Source organism: Peromyscus leucopus, chromosome 5 (assembly GCF_004664715.2).
Source record: "Peromyscus leucopus breed LL Stock chromosome 5, UCI_PerLeu_2.1, whole genome shotgun sequence".
Lineage (NCBI taxonomy): Eukaryota > Metazoa > Chordata > Mammalia > Rodentia > Cricetidae > Peromyscus > Peromyscus leucopus.
Genome location: NC_051067.1, coordinates 68,798,365 through 68,817,940, shown reverse-complemented (window position 1 = coordinate 68,817,940; position 19,576 = coordinate 68,798,365). Strand labels below are relative to the sequence as shown.

The 19,576-nt window shown below is 35.3% G+C and overlaps 1 protein-coding gene across 2 annotated transcripts in view; it reads right to left on the bottom strand.

The window, feature by feature from the left end:
- Malrd1 (MAM and LDL receptor class A domain containing 1) overlaps positions 1-19,576 on the bottom strand; it is a 584,432-nt gene that overhangs the window by 325,656 nt on the left and 239,200 nt on the right. The gene's annotated exons all lie outside the window — the stretch shown is intronic.

Sequence of the window (19,576 nt, the reverse complement as noted above, 5' to 3'; positions counted from 1 at the left end):
ATCTGGAATTATCTTCACCTATTTTTTTTATATGCCACCTCATACTCATTCTTAGACACAATTAACCCAAGACCAATTAAAGATATATAAACTGTTAAAATTCTTAGGCTGTTTGAGTTTTCTAGATAGTCAAGAATTAGAAAAATCATTGTGATGGTATAGTTATTGTTAACTTACTTCAGCATTTCTTGGATAGTTAAGGAAATTTTTAAACAACCAATGGAAGAAATAGTGAATTAAAGAGGATTAAGGTGGTGCATGTAAGATATACTCAAAGAATTCAAGAATACCTTAACTGATTTATTCAGAATATGATAAGGGGTACTACAGACATATAAACTCAACTTTACCAATTTTTTTAATATTTAGGTTTTGCTATTAAGAAGTAGAACCTTCAAGAAATGTTACTATCAAAAGGCCATAGTAAAAAAATATGCAAGCACTGATTTAGTATTAGAAAACTATTACTATACCAAGGGATACCTGAAAGCCAAGAAAGCTTTTGAATGTGAGACAGTGTGCTCTCCCTAGGAAAGCATTCACGTGGGACTTAATTGACTCTTCTGCACTGTCTCCCAAGTCACAGAAGTTATAGAAATGATCTCTTTATTGGCTAGGACTACATTTGTCAATATATTTAAAAACAATTTGAAATACTCGGGCTGGTTGATCAATACACTTGTCCCAGAGAAGTTCTCACATTTTAATAGAATGGAATAAGTGCTAGAATGGATAGTTTAAAAAGTAAGGTTGATTGTGATATAGTAAAAATGAATCCTTCAGAATAATCTTCATGTCATATCCAGTTTTAAAGGGCTTGAAGTAATTTTTAAGTTTCATACAATTCTATAATTATTCATAATTTAATCACTTTAACCTTGACATCTTTCTTACTTATATTAAGGGTTAATAGGTTTTCTATTATGTCTTCGTGTTTTCATTATTTAATTAATTGATTTTATGTATTTAAAAACTGACATGAAAGAAAAAGAGAAGAAACAGAAATCACCAGTAGGACTAAACCAGGAGATAATCAAGAAGTTATGGCTATCAAAATTACTATATGTAGATTCTAAGAACATATATAAATATATAAATAAGCCAGTTACTTGAAAAGCATATAGGTATACATTAACAACAGATATTTTGATTTGGTTTTGTTACTAATAAGAAAATGCAACTAATCATTTTTTTCCCTAAAAGTGATATTTCAAGGCTCAATTGGTCTTACTGGAGATTTCCAGGAAATATTCAGTTCAGACATATTGTAAGGAAAGACAAATGTCCTTACGTTCAGATGACATTATTGTCTACACAGAAACTCTAGAATGCATGACATAACTCAGAAATTCTGTGCATTAACAGAAAATAACACGTAAGACAGATATATAAAATTAATTTCATTTTGTGAAACCTGGCATTATGAAATACTGTATACCACTTATAATATTTCAAAAGTGTAATTATTAGGTATCAATCTATTAAATACAGATAAGATTTGTATGCTGAAACTAGTAATCACTGAAGACAGGAGACAAAAAATTAAGTAATGGAGAGAACTACACTCATGAATCACAAGATAAAACACATGAAGATGTTACTTCTCCCAGATCCTTTTCCTTATTTAATATAATTCTGAACAAATTAATATTTTATATAAATGATATCTTTCTAAACTATAAATTTAAAGTTAGGAGCACCATGATAAAAAATATGTATTAAAGGATAACAAAGGAAAGGATACCATTACATAGTTAAGGCATAACAAATTAGGAGATGTCACTAGACATTTTTTAGTTATTATATAACTGTAATAATGAACATTGTGTTATGCTAGTACAAGGGTAGATACTTTGTGATAGTTAGGTTTGCATGACTGTCACCAATCTGATATAAAGCAACTCTTAAAACTGGACAGTTAATTTTGTTATGTGGATCTGAAGGTAAGAGTCCATGCTCAGTTAGCTGAGCTTTATTTAGCCCACCTTCAATGAGTAAGTCCATCATGATGGTGGCATGTAGCAGAAAAAGCCATGTAATTAATGATTATCAGGAAGCAGGCATAGGAGAAAGAGAGAGGCAAAGATAAAGAACACTCTACAATGTTCTAGGAGAATGTCATCCAGTGACTCAGAATTCCCTCTAGGCTTATGTCATTGGTGGTCTACTACATTCCCATAGTGCCTTGCTGTGGACCAAATATTGAATTTATGAGTCTTTGTGGGACATGCTGGATCCAAACAAAAGAACATGTAAAACTCAACAGACCAGATGGAGCACAATGTACCTTTAGTCATCGTAATCAATTATTTTTGACATGGATGTACCTGACAAAGTAATAATGAGAAAAGCAATTAAATGGAGGGCAGTCTTGATACTGTGAGAGTAATGGGTAGCTATAGGAAAATAAAAGATCTTAGCTTGAACTTTACACATTTTACAAAAATAAACAAATTGGGTCATTGACTTAAATATAAAATATATATTATAAAACTTTTAGAAAAACAGAAGAAAATTTTAGAGGCTAGGACTTCTTCCAAAATTTTCCTAGATGTTACTTCAAAACCACAATCCTGAAGAGGAAATATTTATACATTGGACTTCATAAAAATTAAAACTGTTTGCTGCCCAAATCTCTGTTGAAGGAATAGAAACACGATCTGGGATTTAAGAGCCAATACTTTTTACCTATATATCAATAATGTATAAAATGGTCTTAAAATTGTTTCGTAAAAATATCACTTAGAAAACAGCAAAAGAATAAAAAATCATTTTAATAAAAAGGAAATACAAATTTTAAAAGCACACATGCATGATAAACCCCAGCATTTGGGAGGCAGTGGCAGGTGAATCTCTGTTCAAGGCCACCCTGGTCACATACTGAGTTCCCAGCCAGCCAGAGATTCATAATGAGATACTACGTCAAAGCTACATTGTGGGAGCTCTTGTCAAAAACAAGAAAATGATATTCAATATTATTATAACTAAGGGTAATACTGATTACAGTCATAGTGAGAACAGCAAAAATAAAAAGTAGTTACAACACCAATGATTAGGTGTTGGAGAAACGGCACCTCTCTACTCAGTGCTAGTGTTCATGCAAGATGATATACTTAATATTGGAAATAACAACATTGAATATAATATCAATATCATATAACATGAGTAAGATATTTAAAAAAAATAAATCATTTATATAGAGAATGTCAATGTATCCTGATGTCAATATATCTCGATTGTATTATCCTGAGAGAAAGGAGTCAGTCTGAGGAGGCTAGCTACATTGAAAAATGATATAAACTAGATATCAAAATAGAACCCATAGTTTCCCAAAGCTAAGAATGGTGGAAATAAGCATAAATGTATGGGGTGGGCCAGAAGATATATTTATTAAGACAGAAACTACTAGCTGTGGTAATTATTACAAAATGAGCATATAACAAGATACAAAAAAGCTAAACACACAGGTTATGCCAAAAATTACTGTGTTAGTTGACACTTTACTGCTGTTCTGTTTTGTTATCAATGCTTTGACTACATGAAGAACATAGAAGACTTCTGTACTATCTACACATAGATCCCAGTAAATTCATACTATCTCAAAATTAAAAGAAAATTAATATAATTTTGCAAATATTACAGAGAGATCTCAGTAAAAATTTGTGATATAATTATTTCATTTGTAGTTCCTTATTTCCTTATCATTTTATCAAACAATAATAATAACATAAAAAAACTAATACTTTTGCTAACAATGTTTAAAAAGTTTGTACTAGGGTTAAAGAGATGTCTTAGTAGTTTGGAGCACAGGCTTCTCTGGCAGAAGACTGGAATTCTGTTCCCTGTATCCACAAAGAGATTGACAACTGTATATAACTGATGTTCCAGGGGATCCAAAGCCTTCTTCTGGCCTTTGTGGGCAATGCATACAGGTAATACACATATAGACATACAAAGCACTCAAAACAAATAAATTAAAATAATTAAGTCTTTAAAAATATCTTCTGCATGAAGTATAGTTGTTAGCATATGAAAATATTTTACAGAATAGTATTTTGAAAGACTTCCCCTGATAATGCCAAACTTCTGAAAACTTAAAATTAATTTTACATACATAAAGCATTTGAGTGATCAATAAAAGCACATCATACATAAATTCTTCTTCTCTATTGACAATCTAAGTGCAAAATTTGGACAATAATACCCTACTGTGTATGCAAAATACTGCATAAGGAAGAGCAGGGATCAGTTCTGATAATTATGAGTAGAAAATGAAAGGTTTCTAATCTTTAAGGCACTCAGCAGCAGCCTTCAGTAATGACTTCCTAAAGCTTAGGGTAGCCGATCCTTCACAGGAAACTTGGCTTATTAACATTATGATACCTGACCTACTTTCTAACATAATCTCTCAAAGAAAGCAAAAAATTCCCAGCTCATGATTAATAAAGTTTCTGAAAACACACCAGTTGTTTGCAGGGTGATGTTTCACCTTTATGCAAGCCAATGTTGGGATTAGTGTTTAAACATGACTTCATTATTTCTCTCTCTCTTCTCCCCAGAAGCAATTTGCACTTAACTAAAACTCCTCTCTCTCTCTCTCTCTCTCTCTCTCTCTCTCTCTCTCTCTCTCTCTCTCTCTCTCTCTCTCTTTCTCTCTCTCAAAATGTGGATGTTCATACATCCTTTTCCTTTACTAGACAAGAACCTCCAAAATCATTCATGCCTTATCTTCTTTTCTTTGACTCTGCTAAGGCCAGTTATATTGGAGTCACCAGTGTATACCACACAAACGGAGGCAAGAGAAGCTTGGTTCTAGTATGTCAGGTGATGTATGTTAATTACAAATTATTTGCTTAGATTTTTACATGAATTTGATTGAGTTAAACATCAGGTTTCTAACACTTGATGGTTTGGCTTAGTTGTTTTTTTTTTTTTTTTTTTTTACTTTGTAACATGCAAAGAGACACATGTTGAGTAAGAACCAAACTTCAGATACTGAATTTAGATTATAATGGACTGGATGTATGCTGTAAGAGTCTCTCTTATGATGCCGGACAGCTCCAAGTCATTCATTCAGTCTCTAGGGCACACAGATAATATTCTAGAGTATAGTATACTGCACTATTAAACTATGATGGCTCATAGCTAAGATATATTAAATACACTTTGCTTAATTATATTTTCAGTTTACAGTGATTGATAGAGCACAATCCAGTATACATTTAGGAGTGTCTTAAAATCATCAACAATTTTCAGTACCCAGGCTAGTGCACAAAGACATTCACAGGGGGCACTCAGTAGTACCATATTCACTTTTGCCACAAATAACACAAATTTCAATGCAGTGTTTTAGATGGAGCATGGAACTGGGTGTAACAGAGGGATAATGGAGAGAGGAATATAATCTACTTTGACTACCAACTTAACAGGGTTGGATGGCTCAGCAGCTGAGATAACTGGCCACTCTTCCAGAGGACACGGGTTCAATTCCCAGAACCAATACAGTGGCTTACAATCATCTGTAACTCCTGTTCCAGGGGATAGGATCTGATGTCCTCCTCTGGCTTCTGTGGGCACCAGGTACACACATGGTGCACAGATACACTTGTAGGCAAAATACTATACAGATAAAACTTTAAAAATAGCTATATCATTTAATCTTATCTCCTTCTCCCCCCAGATTGATGTTTTCACTAGAAAATTAGAGAATTCTAATTTCTAAATGGGAGTCAAGGTGAAAACAACCCAATAAGTTAGTAAAATCATACATGCCAACTGTCTAGTGAAACTGTCCTAGTGTTTTCATAAAAACCAAAGGAAGGAAGGATGAAGACTCAGCTGGTAAAGGTGCTTGTTACCAAGCATGGCAACCTGTGTGAGTTTGATCCACGGGAACCAATTGGTAAAATGAGAGAACAAACTCCATCAAGGTGTCCTCTGATCGCCATGTGGACTTTGCAACATACATGTGTGCACACATATGTGTTTTGCAAATATACATGAATGCACAAAATAATAAATAAATAAATGTAAAAATTATATGATTGTTGACAGCATAATAGTATAAAAAGGGCTGTTTTAATTATTGCTTTCAAATATACTATATATCACTTGGCTTGAACCAACAGTGCTTCCCATTTTAATTTACACATAGTTTATCAATAAGAACTAATATGACTACCCACATTCAATGCCATTATCTACCACTCTAAACATCTATTCCTAATTTTCCCATTACAATAGCACTATTACTATAACATAAATACATATGCGGAACTATAGTTATTTTGTTATTTTCTAAATAGTGTTATTTTACTTATTTTATTTGTTTGTGTACCTCACTATAAAAACAACCATTTACAATTGAAATTCTGTAAGAATAGAAAATGCATTTCTATGTTACACTGCATTATCCCACGGAAACAGGAAAAAGCATGGTACATAACAGATAATCAATAAATATTTTCTGAAGAAATAAATAAATGTTCTTATGTAATAACTTTGATAAAAAATAATAAATAGACCCATATTGCTAATAAACATGCACTTAGTGAAGTTTGGCTCCTGTTTTTCTGCTTATTTTGGCCTTATGCTTCAGGGAGCTTCTGGTCTAAGGAAGATCAGAAAGATATGAAGTAGTCCCGGATACTACCCACAGCTGTCAGTGTTAGGCAAGAATGTTATAATCAATTTTGTCAACTTTGACGAGCAAGCAAAAGTTTTCTTAGCAGGAAAATAGTAAGAAGAAAACAGAACCCTACCAAACTAGGAAGGTTCTCCACAATCTCTTTGATAACAAAGATACAAAAATCCTCAATATAATTATTACCATGTCCAACACAACACTGTATAAAAAAATAATTGTACATCATAACCAAATGACATCACTTATATGCTTGTAAGCCTGATTCAGCACTCAACAACCATGCAATACAGTTCATCAAAATAGGCTGAAGTGGTAAAGTCTTTTAATATCGACAGATAGGGAAAAAGCATTTGTCAAAGTCCACTGAAAAACTGTCAGCAAACTAGACATAAATGGAGAGTTCTTCAACTTTATATAAACTGCATCAACAGAATATTACAGATAGTATATTTAATGAGAAAAATATATGTTCTACTGCTGCCATCAGAAACAAGACTCTCATTCCCTTTGAATGTTAGACAGGGTGTAATAGGGCAATGAAACTAGAAAAGGAAGTCAAAGTAAAGGAACAAATAAAATTGCCATTATGACATATGACATAATAGAATATGTAAAAGAAATCCAAAAGAATAAACATCAATAGAGTCATGAAGTTAATAAGCAATTGCAATAAAGTTGTGAGATTCAGATTAATGTAAACAAGTCAGTTGCTCTCCTATACATTAGCAGGAACCAACTAAAGTTTGAAAATAGTAATATAAGAAAATACTAATGTGTGAGTGTAGCAAAATATATACCAGATTTATATGAGGAAAACTATAAAATGTATGACAGATCAAACAATAACTAAACACAGGTGGTTATTTTCCATAATCATGAAGAATATTGAATGTTGCCACAATGACAACTCATAACTAGTTCTATCTTTACAGTCAATGAAATCCCCAATGAAATATTTCATGGCTGCTAACAAATTGATCGTAAGTTTACAAGAAGAAGGGGAAAAGCCCAGTAAAGGAGAACCAAGACCAGTGGTTTTAAGCTTTGCAATGAAATAGTCATCAACACATTATAGTTTTGTGCGTGGCCTACACCTCTATGGAATCCTCCCACACCACTGAGGCCAGGCCAGCATCCTGAACCCCAGGTAAGACTGCCCACCACCCTGCCTGAACTTCTACAGCATAACTCCAACTGCCCCTCCTCACCTCATCACCATATCCTAGCCCACACCTCTGACAAAAACCTTCTACCCTATCAGAGGCCAAACCAGCATCCTGAACCACAGAGACCAGGCCAACTCCCTAAAAACAGGCAGAAGCCTCCTACCCCAACAGAAGCCAGTCCAGCATCTGAACCCCAGAGGACCATCAGCCAGATCAGAGGCTATGTACATGCATAGCCAGAACTTCAGCCCTGAACTTGGGCAGCAATGCCCTACTGGACAAGAAACCTTGGAGACCATCAGAAGTCCAGCCCCCAATGCAGACTAAGACCCTCACTTAATCATAGACCATAGCAGCCAGAAGACCAGAGAAGAATTAGAAACCAAGGAAGAAAACATCCATCCAACAAAAACAAATCCAAAATTTGGCACCTAGACCTATAATCAATCCAAATTCAGATGCCAAAATGTAAGTGTAAGAATACAAGCAACAACATCCAGGGCAATATGTTACCACCAGAGCCCAGTCATCCCACTACAGCAAACCCTGAATATTCTAACACAGCAGAATCACAAGAGAACAATCCTAAAACCAACTTTATAATGAAGATAGAGGTCCTTAAAGAGGAAATGAAATGCTCCCTTAAAGAAATCAAGGAAAAGATAACCCCCCCAAAAAAAAATTGGAGGAAATCTACAGATCCCTTAATGAATACCAAGAAAGCCAAGAGAGAACAAACAGTTGGAGCTAACTATTGAAGATAAGAATATTGATATAGAAGAAATTAAGAAAACACAAACTGAGGGAATTAGGGAAATGGAAAATCTGGGTAAGCATACAGGAACTACAGATGCAAGTATCACCAACAGCATTAAAAGATGGAAGAGAGAATCTCAGGCACTGAAGATACAATAGAAGAAATAGATTCATTGGTCAAAGAAAATGTTAAATCTAAAAAACACTTAACACAAAACATCCAGGAAATCTAAAATACCATGAAAAGACCAAACCTAAGAATAATATAAATATAAGAAGGAATAGAATCCTAGCTAAAAATCCAGAAAATACATTTTAAAAAATCATAGAACAAAATTGCCCTAACCTAAAGATGGACATACCTATAAAGGCACAGAAGCTCACAGTACACCAAACAGATTGGATCAGAAAAGAAATTCCCTGTGTCACATAATAATCAAAACCCTAAATGTATAGAACAAAGAAAGAATATTAAAAGCTGCAAGGTAAAAAGACAAAGTAACATATAAAGGCAAACTCATAAGAAATACATCTGACTTCTCAACTGAGACTCTAAAAGCCTGGACAGATGTCCTGCAGACTCTAATAGACCATGAATGCTAGCCTAAACTAATATATCCAGCGAAATTCTCAATCACCATAGCTGGAGAAAACGAGATATTTCATGACAAAGTCAAATGTAAACAATATCTATCCACAAATCCAACCCTATAGAAGGTACTAGAAGGAAAACTCCAACCCAAGGAAGTTCACTACATCCACATAAACACAGACAATAGATAATCTCACACCAACAAAATCCAAAGAAGAGAAACACACACACACACACACACACACACACACACACACACAAACTCACACACACAACCATCCCAAAAAACAATAATAATATAACAGGAACAATCAGTAGTTGTGGTGATATTGTGTTCCCCAATATATTGTGCATACTAATAAACTTATCTGGTTTCAGAGAACAGAACAGCTGCACTGAAAACAGCCAGGCATAGTGACACATGCCTTTAATCCCAGGAAATGATGGCAGGAAGCAGAAAGCTATCTAAGGCGTGAGGAGCAGGAACAAGAGCCTGGTTAAGCTTTTAGGCTTTTGAGCAGCAATTCAGTTGAGATGCATTTGGATGAGGACTTAAAGGCATCCAGTCTGAGGAAACAGTATCAGCTGAGGAATTGGCAAGGTAAGGAAGCCATGGCTTGTTCTGCTTCTCTGATCTTCCAGCATTCACCCCAATAACTGGCATCAGGTTTGTTTTCATTAATAAGACCTTTTAAGATTCATGCTACAAGTAGTAATTAGTATCTCTAGATATCAGTGGACACAATTCACTAATAAAAAGACACAGGCTAACAGGAAGGATACAAAAACAGGATCCATCCTTCTGTGGCATACAAGAAATACAGCTCAACATCAAAGATAGATGTTATCTCAGAGTAAAGGGTTGGAAAAAGATTTTCCAATCAAATGGCCCTAAAAAGCAAGCGGGTATAGCTATGGTAATTTCTAACAAATAGATTTCAAATGAAAATTAATCAAAAGAGATGGAGAAATACATTTCTTACTTGTTAAAGGAAATATCAACCAAGATGATGTCTCAATTCTGAACAACTATGGCCCAAATGCAAAGGCATCCACATTTGTAAAAGAAACATTACTAAAGCTTAAATCACACATCTAACCCTACACATTAATAGTGGGAGACTTCAACACTGCACTCCCACTGATTGACAGGTTGTCTAGACAAAAACTGAACAGAGAAATAATGGAAATAATAGATGTTTTGACTCAAATAGACCTAATAGGTACCTACAGAACATTTTACCTAAACACAAAAGAATATACCTGCTTCTCAGCACATCATTGAACCATCTCCAAAATTAATGACAAGTCTCAACAGATACAAGAAAATTGAGATAACTCTCTGTATCCTATCAGACCAATGTGGATTAAAGCTGGATATCAACAAGAGAAACAACAGAAAGCCTACAAACTTATGGAAAATGAACAACTTTCTACTCAACTACCATTGGGTCAAGGAAGAAATTAAAGACTTTCTAGAATTCAATGAAAATGAATGCACAACATACCCAAACTTGTGGGACACAATGAAAGCAGTGCCATGAGGATAGTTCATAGCACATAGTGCCTACATAAAGAAACTAGAGAATTTCACACCAGGGACTTAACAGCACAGATGAAAGATCTAAAATCTAAAATGCATAAACACTCAAAAAGAGTAGATGTCAGGAAATAATCAAACTGAAGGCCGAAATCAATAAAATAGAAACAAAGGGAACAGTACCAAGAATCAATGAGATAAGGAGTTAATTCTTTGAGAAAATCAACAAGATAGACAAACCTTTTTTCAAACCAACTAAAGGGCAGAGAGAGAATATCTAAATTAACAAAATCAGGAACAAAAAGTGGGACATATTAACAGACAATGAGGAAATCTGAAGAATCATTAGGTCATAATTCAAAAACCAGTACTCCCCCAAATTGGAAAATTTAAAAGAAGTGGACAATTTCCTCAATAGATACCACTTACCAAATTAAATCAAGATCAGATAAACAATTTAAATAGATTTATATCACCCAAGGAAATATAAGCAATCCTTAAAAGTCTTGCCAGGAAAAGAAGGCAAGGGTCAGATGATGGTTTCTGTGTAGAATTGTACAAGACCTTCAAAAAAAGAACTAATACCAATATGCCTCAAATTATTCCAAAAATAGAAACAGAAAGAACATTGATAAATTCATTTTATGAGGCCATAGTTACCCTGAAACACAAACCACACAAAGACTCAACAAGGAAAGAGAATTACAGACCAATCTCCCTCATGAACGCACATGCAAAAATAATAAAGTACTCACAAACCATATCCAAGAATACATAAAAAAATACATTAAAAATACATCCACTTCAATCAAGTGGTCTTCATCCCAGAGATGCAGGGATGGATCCACATACGAAAATCTGTCAATGTAATCCACCATATGAACAAACTGAAAGGAAAAAAAAAACATACCACATGATCATCTCATTAGATGCTAAAAAAGCCTTTGACAAAAATCCAACACCCCTTCATAATAAAAAGTTTTGGAGAGATCAGGAATACAAGGGATATAACCTAAATATAATAAAAGTAATATACAGAAAACCTATAGCCAACATCAAATTAAATGAAGAGAAACTCGAAGCAATTCCACTAAAATAGGGAACAGGACAAAGTTGTCCTCTCTCTCCATATCTATTCAATATAGTACTCGAAGTTCTAGCTAGAGCAATAAGGCAACTAAAGGACATCAACAGGATACAATTTGGGAAGGAAGAAGTCAAAGTATCATTATTTGTAGATGATATGCTAGTATACAGAAGTACCCCAAAAATTGTACTAGGGAACTTCTACAGCTCATAAGCACCTTTAATGAAGTGGCTAAATACAAGATTAGCTCAATAAAATCGGAGCCCCCCCCCATATACAAATGATAAATGGGCTAAGATAGAAATCAGGGAAACAACAGCCTTCACAATTGCCACAAATAATATAAAATATGTTGTAATTCTAACCAAGAAAATGAAGACAAGAACTTTGAATCTTTGAAAAATGAAATTGGAGAAAATAACAGAAGATAGAAAGATCTCCCACATTCTTGGATTGGTAGTAAAATGGCCATCTTATCAAAAGCAGCATACAGATTCAGCACAATCCCCATTTAAATTTCAACACACTTTTTTACAGACCTTGAAGGAACAATACTCAACTTCATATGGGGAAAAAAACCAGCATATCCAAAACAATCCTGTACAATAAAAGAATTTCAAGAGGTATCAACATCCCAGATTTCAAGCTCCACTACAGGGCTATAGTAATAAAAATCTCATGGTAATAGCCTAAAAACAGATAGTGTATCAATGGAATTGAATTGAAGACACAGACTTAAATGCACACATCTATAGACACCCGATTTTTGACAAAGAGGCCAAAATTATACAGTGGAAAAAAGAAAGTATCTTTAACAAATGGTATTGGTATAACTGGATGTTAGAATGTAGAAGAATGCAAATTGATCCATATCTATCACCCTGTACAAAACTCAAATTCAAGAGCTCAAAGACTTCAACATTAATCCAGATACACTGAACCTGATAGAAGAGAAAGTGGAGAATAGCCTTGAATGCATTGAAACAGGAGACAACTTCCTGAATAGAACAGCAATAATGCAGACACTAAGATCAACATTTAATAAATGGGACTTCAAGAAACTGAAAAGCTTCTCTAAGGCAAAAAGCACCATCAATGGAACAAAACCGAAGCTTACAGAATGGGAAAAGGTCTTCACCATCCCCACATCTGAGAGATGGCTGGTTTCCAAAAGATATAAACAACTCAGGAAACTAGACATTAAAAAACCAAATAATCCAATTTAATAATAGGGTACAAATCTAAACGGAATTTTCAACAGAAGAATCTCAAATTGCTGATAAACACTTAAAGAAATGTTCATCATCTTTAGCCATCGGGGAAATGCAAATCAAAAGGACTCTGAGATTCCACCTTACACCTGTTAGAATGGCTAAAATCAAAAACACAATTGACAGCATATGCTACAGAGGATATGGAGCAAATATCCTTTCATTACTGATGGGCATGCCAACTTTACAGCCACTTTGCATTTTCTCAGAAAATGAGGAATCAATCAAGCTCAAGATCTATACCACTCTTGGGTATATACTCAAAGGATGCTCAATCACACCACAAGGACACATGTTCAACTATGTTAGTAGCTGCTTTAATTCATAATAGCCAGAACCTGGAAACAACCTAGATTTCCTTCAACTGAAGAATGGATAAAGAAAACATGGTACATCTACACAATGGAGTATATTACTCAGCTATTAAAAACAATGACATCATGAAATTCAAAGGCAAATGACAGAACTAGAAAAGATCATCCTGAGTGAGGTAGCACAGACCCAGAAAGACAAACATGGTATATACACACGTATAAGTGGATATTAGCTGTAAAGGAAAGGATAACCATGCTACATTCCACAGTCCCAGAAAGGCTAGGTAATAAGGCAAGGGAGACACTCAGATCTCCCTGGGAAGAGGAACTAGAACAGATTTCGTGGGTGGACTTGGGGTGGGTGGGGATGGGAACATGAGGGATTAGGTGTGGCTGGGGAGAGGGGAGAATACTGAAAGAGCCAACTAGAAAGTGGGTCATTTCAGGGTCAGGCAGAAACATACTGCAAGGGAAACTCCCAGGAATCTACAAAGATAAAACCAGCTAAGACTCCAAGCAAAGGAGGCTATTTAGCCTGAACTGGCCATCTCCTGGGACCAGGCAAGACAACCAGTGGACCGATTGGGACATAAACCCAGCCCCATAATATGTGACCTACAATCTGTCCTGCTATGGGATATGCTGTGGAAAGGGTAACACAGAGATTGTGGCAGTGGCCAACTAATGACTGTCCCAGCCTGAGACCCATGCCATGAGAGTGAGCCTACACCGACACTGCCTAGAGCTCTGGGTCCCATGGACTAGATGAACCTAGGATAGAACCAAACACAACTGCAGGGGAAAAAATATCAATTTAATGATGCCTAAAGATATTCTATTATACTCATATTCTGGTCCTAGCCCAATAGTCATCAGAGAGGCTTCATCCAGCAGTTGGTGGAATCAGATACAAAGACCCACAGCCAAACATTAGACCAAGCTTGGGGAATCCTGCTGAAGAAGAGGGAGAAGGATTGTAAGAGCCAGAGGGGTCAGGGACACCACAAGGAAACCAAGAGAATCAACTAACCTGGGTTCAAAGGAGCTCACCGAGACTGAACTGACAACCAAGGACCCTACCATGGTACTGACCTAGGCCCTCTGCATATATGTGACAGTTGTATAGCTTGGTCTTCTTTTTTTTTTTTTTTTTTTTTTTGGTTTTTCGAGACAGGGTTTCTCTGTGTAGCTTTGTGCCTTTCCTGGAGCTCACTTGGTAGCCCAGGCTGGCCTCGAACTCACAAAGATCCGCCTGCCTCTGCCTCCCGAGTGCTGGGATTAAAGGCGTGCGCCACCACCGCCCGGCTTAGCTTGGTCTTCTTGAGGGAGTCCAAACAGTGGGAGCAAGACTGTTGCTGACTCTTGTGCTGGCTCTGAAGACCCTACTCCTCATACTGGGTTGCCTTTCCCAGCCTTAGTACAAGGCAAGGAACATAATATTACTCAGCTTGATATACCATGTTTTGTCATTATTCATAGGAGGGCTGCTCTTTTCCTGAATAGAAACAGAGGAGGAGCGGATGGGGGTGGTGAAGAGGGGAGGTGGGAGGAGGGACTTGAAGGAGACAAGGGAGAGGAATCTGCAGCTGATATGAAAAAAAAATCATTACAATATTTTAAAAATGGAAATAAACAAAATGTGTGTGTGTGTGTGTGTGTGTGTGTGTGTGTGTGTGTGTGTGTACAAGGTTCATTAAATGACCAGTGGTAAGATTTCTTAATTATTTCTCATAGAACCAGAGTATGGATCCCAGAACCCACATTGGGCAACTTATACATTCCAAGACTCCAGCTCCAAATGATTAGATGCCTACTTGTGGGCTCCATGTATAAACATACAGCAGACAGATACACAGACACACATAGAACACATAAAAAAATAAGATAAATATTTTTAAAGTATATAATGCATAAAAATATGTTCACCGTATCTAGAAAGTTAAGACACAAGTACATCAATAAAAGCCCATTTTTCAATAAATCACAGCAGAGAAGTGGACATTCACATGAAAACAAAGGAAGTGTACATGGATGGCATTTCCTTCACGCACACACACATACACACACACACACACACACACACACACACACACAAATGCATAATGAACTGCAGGAGAAAATTTAAGAACTAAATATAAAAATCCTACCAAACTACATGAGAAACATCTAGAAGACCTTTTGTTAAGGCAAAAAAGAAAAATTAAGACACAATATGAAAGTATAACCCACGAAAGAAGTCATTGATGAGATGAACTTTATTTCAATTGAAATTTATTTTTTATCTAGTGATCTCTAAGATATTCCAAGCCTTGGAGAAATATCTATAAACCAGATATTTGTAATTCTGGCACTCCTACTGTGAGATAGGCATTTGAGAGGAGAATGAGCCAGAACTCATTTTTTTGAGTATTCAAAGAAGAACAGAGGGGGGGAGACAGAGAGACAGAGACAGAAGAGAGACTATCTCAAGGTGGGAGAGGAAAACGAATTCCTAAAAGCTATTCTCAAACTTCCACGTGAGCTGTGGCACGTATATGCCTGCCTTCACCCAAAACGTATACACAGTTATAATAAAAAAGAGTTAAGACAACATAGAGAACAATAACACACTTTTGAAAAAAAAACTTTACACATTTAGCAATGACTTAATCTAGAAATATATATTAAGACCTAGGACTCAATAAAATATAAATAATTCTATTTTTAATGAAGAAAAGCAAATCTAAAGGATGGCTAGGCAGACAAAGGCATTTGCTGCCAAATGTAACAACTGGAGTTCTGTGTCTAGAACCCACGCACACAGTAGAAGAGCAGAACTGAATCCTGTAAGTTGTCCTCTGATTTTCAGATGTACACCATGACTCGTGCATACACACATGCATGAACATACATACAGAAAACTAATAAATGCATAAAGTTACTTTGTAGCTAAAGGGTTTCAGTGGAGTTTAAAAACAAAAGATGCTCAGCATCATTAGTGATTTGGAAAATCTAAATTCAAACCACAGTGAGATTCCACTCAAACACAGACACACTTTAAATGAAAACAAGTCAATCCAGTGCTTCAAGATTTGCTTATATCCCTTTTCATAAAGGCTTATCTCTGCCATACTATTTACAAACATAACACGTACTTGTGTATGCATTTGTGTGTGTTGATGTGTGTCCTATGCATCTACCTGCCAACACAGAGAAAATGTTTTCTATTTAACAGAAGTATGTGGTATATGCCCATGAGAAAAATTTTTGTTTTACTTATTGTGTATTCTTACAAAATTCATACATTGCCTGACATATGACTGACTCATAAACATTGATAAAATTGTTTTTACACTCCAGTTTTCACTATTTTTCTTGATATTTTAGCTGAGTTGTGAAAACTTTACCAATCTTTTCAAATTAGCTGAGTATTATCTTAACAAGGCCCATAAGCCTTGTTAAAAATTGTTGTATTCCCCTTTGTCTGGAAATATTTTCTAATTTTATTGTGTTTTCTGAGGGAAGGGCATGGGTTACTAAAATATCTTTCAAATCCTATCCAGTAGGAATTTTCCTGTCTTCTGACGGAGTCCAGCCTATTTCCAAGCACATATTAATGTATCTTTAACATAACTAAAGTTTTGAAATTAACTTAATGTTTAAATATGTGATTTCCATTGTCTTTATATGCACATTCTCTGGGTATTTAAAATGAAGAGGAAGCTGAAGCTGCTCAGTTGTGTTACACGATTCACTTATCACATGGCAGAATTCAAGTATTTCGATGATGTCTGCTATACCATCTGTTAAATACCATTAATAAATTTCCAATTCAAATATTAAGAGGAAGTCCAGCAGGGTATTTCATGCCTAAAATCCCAGCACTTTTGTGGTGTTTGAGGCTGAAGGATCCTGAGTTTGGTGCCAGCCTGGGCTGTACAGCAACAATCTCAGCAATCCTTTATTGGAAATGATTAATGAAATACAATAAAATTACAAAGAACAGAAATTACAATGATTTTTCTTAGGAGCCTTTATATCAATTATATTAAGATAAGGATTTGAAGATTTTAGATATACAAATCCAATTGAGGGACTGTTTCCAACATTTTAGAGATGTTATTCAAATGCTAAAGCAACATGTGGTTTTCATTTTCTGATAGGTTGTGATTTCACAGTTCATATTTACATTAAATTAAGCAATAGATAAATTTGTATTATAATTTGTTATTTTGTACTCCAAAAACCAGACATACTGCATGCCAGAGTCAACATCATCATTTTTATGCTATTTGTAGATGGTGCACTTCTTACTAATGATGACGCTTCAGGAGTTGTAATTTTCTTTAGTTGTGATACATGTTCAAGGTGTGCTTAGAATTCTCAATAAAAAGGTAGACTTTTAAGCCCAAAGCTTTAATTGGTTGCCAGCCAAAGTTCTGAAGTCAGTTGCTATAGTGATTCTTCTAATTGTTTCTTCCTATTCTTCCAGATCTAATTAGAACATCAAAGTTTATAGCATATGTAGGATAGTAACTGCACTCATAATTCCTTCAGCAGGTTTGAGCTACTCTGTAATTAAAACAGAATGTTGAAGACTGGGAATGCATTAGAATGTTTAAACTGCAAGATAGAAGTAAGCAAGGCTATGGAAAAAGGGATTGCATTTCTGTAATTAGAACCAGGTCAAATATGATTACTTTTGGTGATCTTAACTTTTTGGTGGCCATTTTTACTAAGGAGTTGAAAACATTGCCCCTTTTCTGTGCAGTCTCTGGAACAAATTTAACTTCCATACCTCTATTTCTGATATTCACAGGCCCACTAAAACTTTCAAGAGATTTCTGAATGTGATCATCCCAAAACATATCCTGAAAGGCAGGCACGATATATCTTGCCTATAATCTCAGCACTTGAGAGGTGCAGGAAAGATCACAAGTTGATAGCCAGTCTTGGCTACACAGTGACTTTGAGAACAGTTTGGCTCCATGAAACTGTATCTCAAGAGAGCAAACAGGTCTAGTGCAGGCAATCTCAGCCATTATGAGTGTGGAAAGGAAGGGAGGGAGGGAGGGAGAAAAGGAAAAGAGAGGAAAAGAGGGAGGAGAAGAGAGAAATGAGAACCTTTAGGAAGGATTACCCCCCTATGGCTGTTTCATATAAAAGAATGTTCAATAGAGAAAGTTTTCAATATATATCCCATAGTACATTACTGAATTTCTTAAGTACCAAAATCCTAAAATATTAAAAATATTATAGCATAAATGCCATTAGGAAAAGTTTATTCAGTAGTAAATTGATGTTTTGAGTACTGAAAAATATATTAAATTATATCTTTTTAAATGACAAAGGATACATTACAATTGATTTTCAAAAAATTTCTGCATTATTTAAATAATAACTTGATTAATTAGGATGTTATTCAAATGAAACTGCCATTAAAGAAGCTTTACAATCATTTGATACAAATTTTAACTGAAATGTAGCAGCAAATATTCAAAGGTAAATATAAATACTAATAGTTACATATTAATAAATACAGCACTTATGATTACCCAATTATTTTGCTTGGTTTATGCACTTTTATGTATATCAATAACTATTTTATAGATATATGTATGTATGTGCATAGTGTATGTTCATGTTCATGCAGATGTGTACACATGTGTAGAAATCTGCCTGCACATGTCTGCATGAATGGAGAGGCTGGAAGTCAATATTAGGCATCTTCCTCAATCAGTCTTCACAGCATTTTTTTCAATGCAGGCTTTCCCATCGAGCCTGGGGTGCGCTATCAGGTTAGGCTGGCTGAACAATGAGCTCCATAGATTCACTTGCCTCCATCTTCCAGTGCTAGGTCTCCAGATCTGTGCTATCTTCCAGGGTTTTACATGTATGCTGGCGATCCTAACTCAGGTTCTCACGTGTGCATGGCACACACTTTACAAATCAGGCAATCTCTCAGCTCAATCACTTCTCAGAATGAATCTGTTTTTAATATAGAGTTTTGGTAGCTTGAGCAGAGTAATGGACCATAAATCAAAGTACTCCGGTATTAGAACCAACTTAGTACCAGCTGTATGAATTTTGATGAAACGTAAACTAGTCTTGTTGGTAGCTTCACCTATAATAAGCACTAATAATTTTTGTCCCATTTTCTTCTAAGGGTTTAAGGAAAGATCAAATGGAAATGAGTAAGTAGAGGCTTTAAACATTAAAAGTTCT